The following is a 6,000-nucleotide window of genomic DNA, read 5'->3' as shown; positions in this document are numbered from 1 at the left end:
AAGACAGGTGAGGGAATGTTTGGTACAGCCATTTGAAACTTCCTGTTCCTCCTGGCTGGAGCATCCTTCCTTTGCATGTGACTAAAGGTGGGCGTGACCTAACCTGTCCAGGTAACAAAAGGATGAGTCGTGCAGCACACCTCTCTCTTTTTCACTTTCTTCTTTGTTTGACCAGTTTCTAGCTAGGACTGCTCTGCAAGCTCTCAGCTAGCAGAAGCACTGGGATTATTTCCCCATATGGGGTAGATCCACATGTACATACAGTGGTACCTCAGGTTAAGTACTTAATTCATTCTGTAGGTCCGTACTTAACCTGAAACTGTTCTTAACCTGAAGCACCACTTTAGCTAATGGGGTCTCCTGCTGCTGCCGCGCCGCTGGAGCCCGATTTCTGTTCTTATCCTGAAGCAAAGTTCTTAACCTGAAGCACTATTTCTGCGTTAGCGGAGTGTGTAACCTGAAGCGTATGTAACCTGAAGGTACCACTGTATTTGTAACTAAGTCTGCCTTCAGGGATCCAACTGTGAACTGATGTAAGTAAACTTCTTTTATTGACTTTGAATAAGGTTGTGGCGTCTTTATTCTTTTAAGAGGGATTCAAGGGAACTTACCAGGAACGTACAATTCAATCTCAGCCAGCCTGAATTGTACAATAGTGAGAGGCTTATACAAGCCTGCAACCAGCTATCTGCTGTGCATGTGAAAAGGGGAATGTAAACCCTGCTAAGTAAAGGAACTTGCTAGCGCAAGGTAGGAAGAATATTAATAAACAATATATCCTCTCCTGTTACCCTGAACATTCCCACACCACCAACCTCATTCTGCTCTCAGACAGCCTCTCATCCATCTGCCTTCTTACTTACAACATACAGTGATACCTCGGGTTACATACGCTTCAGGTTACAGACTCCGCTAACCCAGAAATAGTGCTTCAGGTTAAGTAATTTGCTTCAGGATGAGAACAGAAATCGTGCTCCAGCGGCGCGGCAGCAGCAGGAGGCCCCATTAGCTAAAGTGGTGCTTCAGCTTAAGAACAGTTTCAGGTTAAGTACAGACCTCCGGAATGAATTAAGTACTTAACCCGAGGTACCACTGTACTACCTCTCAGGATCCTCTTAGCAGAACTCAGAAGAGAGAAGGAAGGGACAAAATCAATGTTAGTTAGTTCTGGTTCAACCTGCTGTTGGTCACCCAGCTTGGTCACCCCATCAGATCCAATCAGCAGAATATTTGCATAGAGAAAAATCAGAATTATTTGCAGTTCTATTACTGGTGACTGTACTAAAACGCAAGACTTGGTTGAGGCCATTGTCACCTTTGGAAATTTACTCAGCAGTATGCAAAAAGAAGAGAGAGGGGCTTAGTCTAAAAATTGCCCTCTATCTGATAAGAACGGATATGACACTTGATCTTAGCCAAAAGGCCGAGAAGGGAGAATGTTACTTGCCCCAAAATGGAAGGAAGCAGAAGTCCCAGCAAAGGAAGAATGGATACAAAAACTTATGGAATATGCAGAAATGGCGAAACTTACCGGAGGAATAAGAAATAACAATAAGATAACAATAAGATAAGATAATAAGGAATAAGATAACAAACTTTTTATAAAAGAGTGGAAATGTTTTGTTGAATATTTACATATAAATTGCAAACGGAGAAAAACACTGGCAGGATTATTGTAATAACCTGCAGTTTTATAAGAGTATATATTTAAAGTAGATAATTAAATGAGCAGATTAAATGAATTTGGATATAAAGAAGATATTAAAAGATAAATACAGTGGTACCTCGGGTTAAGTACTTACTTCATTCTGAAGGTCCGTACTTAACCTGAAACTGTTCTTAACCTGAAGCACCACTTTAGCTAATGGGGCTTCCTGCTGCTGCCACTCCGCCGGAGCCCAATTTCTGTTCTTATCCTGAAGCAAAGTTCTTAACCTGAAGCAGTATTTCTGGCTTAGTGGAGTGTGTAACCTGAAGCGTATGTAACCTGAAGCGTATGTAACCCGAGGTACCACTGTATGTGTTTGCCTTGTACATTTATGAACGTTTATTTTATATTTGGCACCTTAGAATTCTTATAACAATATTTATCGTCTCCGTTTCAAGAGTGCTTTCTGGAAGGCTAGGCTGACAGTGTGAGTTGCTTTAAACTGCTGGGATGAAGAAGCCAAACCCCATCCATCGTTAAGATGGAGTGCATAGTGTACAAGGAAATGAATGAGATGATAGTGCAAGATAGAGAGATAGAGAACCACCCTTCATATTCTAAGATGCTGCAGCAATTTGGGGGCCTGGGTATATCCTGAACAGAAAGCAGATAACATTTTAAACATTTGGACACTGAAAACTGCAAGAGCGAGCTTACTGTTTTGCTGGATATCAAGTCTCCACGTCGTTTTTCTATTTGTCTGGTTTGACCCTATCCCTCAACTAGCATCTGAGATGTTGGTCAAGGCCTGACATTCTCACAGAATTTTTTATACTTTTCAAATTTATACATTTCACTGATTTTACAATAATTTAGACATTTCAAACCTTGACTTCCTTCCCCCTCTTTCTGCTGTTCCTTAAATTTTAATATCTTCTGCATATCCAAATTAACTTAATATTTAAATATTAAACTTAATATTTAAAGAAGATGACTCAATGAACAAATATATGCTCTTATAAAACGGCAGGTTATTATGACAATCCTCCCAATGTTTTTTATCTGTTTATCTGCAAATATTCAATAAACCGTTTCCATTCTTTTATAAAAAGTTTGATTGCTTATTCTTCCGGTAAGTTTCACCATTTCTGTGTATTCCATAAGTTTTTGTATGCATTCTTCCTTTGCTGGGACCTCTGCGTCTTTCCATTTTGGGGCAAGTAACATTCTTGCTGCTGTAGTAGGATACATGAATAAGTTTCTATACATTTTAGGTATCTCTATACATTTTCTATACATTTCCAAATATTTTCTTCTTTAAGATACATGCGCTCTCTTCCTATTTCTAGAGAACATGTTGAATTCTTCCCTGCTTGCAAGAAATTCTAGGCCTCCTTTATAGGTTGCCTGGCGTAAATCAAATAATAAAATTTCCTATAGGAGCTCACAATGTAAAAGGATTACAGTTCTAGTAGGAAAACTGAAGCAGGAAGCCCCAGGCAGATGTTTGGGGATTAGCAGTGTTTACTTTAACTATCATGCAGCCGCAGATTGTTCCAACGTCTCCCATTCCCCATAATTCTATAAATATTTGTTGAATAATATAGAATTGGTCAAGGGATAAAAATTCTGACGTGATTTGGACAGTTGATTTGACTTTGCTCACAGGATGGAAGTTTAATCAGGGTGATCAGATATCTAGCAGGCTGTGGGTATTTTCCTGTAATAGTGTTTTCTATCATCTATGTGGGACAAGAAGCTACAGTTAGAACTGTATATGGAACAACTGATTGGATCAAAATTGGGAAAAGAGTATGGCAAGGCTGTATATGGTCTCCCTGCTTATTTAACTTATATGCAGAATTCATCATGCAAAAGGCTGGACTGGATGAATACAAACCGGAATTAAGATTGCCGGAAGAAATATCAACAACCTCAGATATGCAGATGACACAACTTTGATAGCAGAAAGTGAGGAGGAATTAAAGAACCTTTTAATGAGAGTGAAAAAGGAGAGCGCAAAATATGGTTTGAAGCTCAACATCAAAAAAAACGAAGATCATGGCCAGTGGTCCCATCACCTCCTGGCAAATAGAAGGGGAAGAAATGGAGGCAGTGAGATATTTTACTTTCTTGGGCTGCAGATGGTGACAGCGGTCACAAAATTAAAAGACGCCTGCTTCTTGGGAGAAAAGCAATGACAAACCTAAACAGCATCTTAAAAAGCAGAGACATCACCTTGCCGACAAAGGTCTGTATAGTTAAAGCTATGGGGGTTTCCCAGTAGTGATGTATGGAAGTAAGAGTTGGACCATAAAGAAGGCTGATCACCGAAGAATTGATGCTTTTGAATTATGGTGCTGGAGGAGACTCTTGAGAGCCCCATGGACTACAAGAAGATCAAACCTATCCATTCTGAAGGAAATCAGCCCTGAGTGCTCACTGGAAGGACAGATTGTGAAGCTGAGGCTCCAATACTTTGGCCGCCTTATGAGAAGAGAAGACTCCCTGGAAAAGACCCTGATGTTGGGAAAGATGGAGGCTGCAAGGAGAAGGGGACGACAGAGGATGAGATGGCTGGACAGTGTTCTCAAAGCTACAAATATGAGTTTGACCAAACTGCGGGAGGCAGTGGAAGACAGGAGTGCCTGGTGTGCTCTGGTCCATGGGGTCACGAAGAGTCAGACACTACTAAATGAGTAAACAACAACAATATAAGAGTATACATATATAACGAAGATAAATAAAAGAGTAAGTTAAGTTAAGTGAATTTGGATATGCATAAGATATTAAAAATAAATTTAAGGGACCACAGAAAGAGGGGGAAGGAAGTCAAGATTTAAAATGTCAAAATGAATGTAAAATCAGTGAAATGTATATATACATTTATAAATGTATATATACATATATAAAGTATAAATTTGGTAAATACCAATAGTTCTGATTTTGCCATGTAAGAGTCAGAACCATCTGGATTTATAAGAGTCCTTGAAGGCTGGCAACACAAATGGCAACGCAACCCGTATTTTATAGTGCTAGTTGGAAACTGGGAAACACACACACACACACACACACACACACACACACACACACATTTGATTCTGTTGCTTCGAATACAGAAGGTACTCAATAACAAGGCATCAGTTTTAGCAGCCCATTGTTTTCTTTTTAAAAAACTTCTGATTAGCTTGATTGCATTTTGATCACAATGTCTCCAGTAAACGACGCTCTTACATGCAGTAAACAGAATACACAGTCTTTTTCAAAGCGATGCATGATTTTGCAGTTCTCCATTCGCCATTCATTTGAAAACTGACTGCAATTCGATGCACACCTTTATTTTGGAAAGGAGCCTCATTCAAAGATGAAGGACCTGCTTCTGGATAAACAGGAACTAGGGATTAGCTTGTACAGTACACACGATGCCCTCTCATGAAACCGTTTTTTCTTGTGGGAAAATACGGACAAATGGTTACAGTGGCACAGAGAAACTTCTTTGAAGAAGTCCATAAAAATGGGATCTGTAGCATCAAGTTGGCAGGGCTAAAACTTGAGTATTAGATGTGGTGGAATGTAAAGGTAAAAGTAAAGGGACCCCTGACCATTAGGTCCAGTCGTGACCGACTCTGGGGTTGTGGCACTCATCTTGCTTTATTGGCTGCGGGAGCCGGCGTACAGCTTCCGGGTCATGTGGCCAGCATGACTAAGTCGCTTATGGCGAACCAGAGTGGCACACGGAAACGCCGTTTACCTTCCCGCCGGAGTGGTACCTATTTATCTACTTGCACTTTGAAGTGCTTTCGAACTGCTAGGTTGGCAGGAGCAGGGACCGAGCAACGGGCACTCACCCCGTCGCGGGGATTCGAACCGCCGACCTTCTGATCGGCAAGTCCTAGGCTCTGTGGTTTAACCCACAGCGCCACCCGCATCCCTGTGGTGGAATGTACTTCCCCGCAAAAGGAAAAAGAATTACCGTAATCCTTCTGGCCCACCCCTGCACTTAATGAAAAGTGATTCCACTGTATTGGGAAATGATCCACAATAAATTGAAAAAAATGTTTAAAACTACTCCCCCCCCCCCCAAAAAAAAAACCCTGTTGGGGATAATTCAGACTGAAATTCCCAGGTGTCAAAAAAGGTTATTTCTGTATGCCACAACTGCAGCCCCAAAATTGAAAAAGAGCGAGGTCCCAACCAAAGAACCAAATTATATATATACACAAACACATAGTGCTTTTTTCTGGGGGGACACGGGGTACACATATGTGACGTTAACATATGAGAGTGCTGGAGGTGAAATAGTTAAACAGGTTACCCAATCAGAACCCAGAGGGTGGAGTCAGAGGGACTAT

The sequence above is a fragment of the Podarcis liolepis genome (genome assembly GCF_965112155.1).
Source record: "Podarcis liolepis genome assembly, chromosome: 9".
Lineage (NCBI taxonomy): Eukaryota > Metazoa > Chordata > Lepidosauria > Squamata > Lacertidae > Podarcis > Podarcis liolepis.
Note: the sequence above shows the minus strand (reverse complement) of the source record.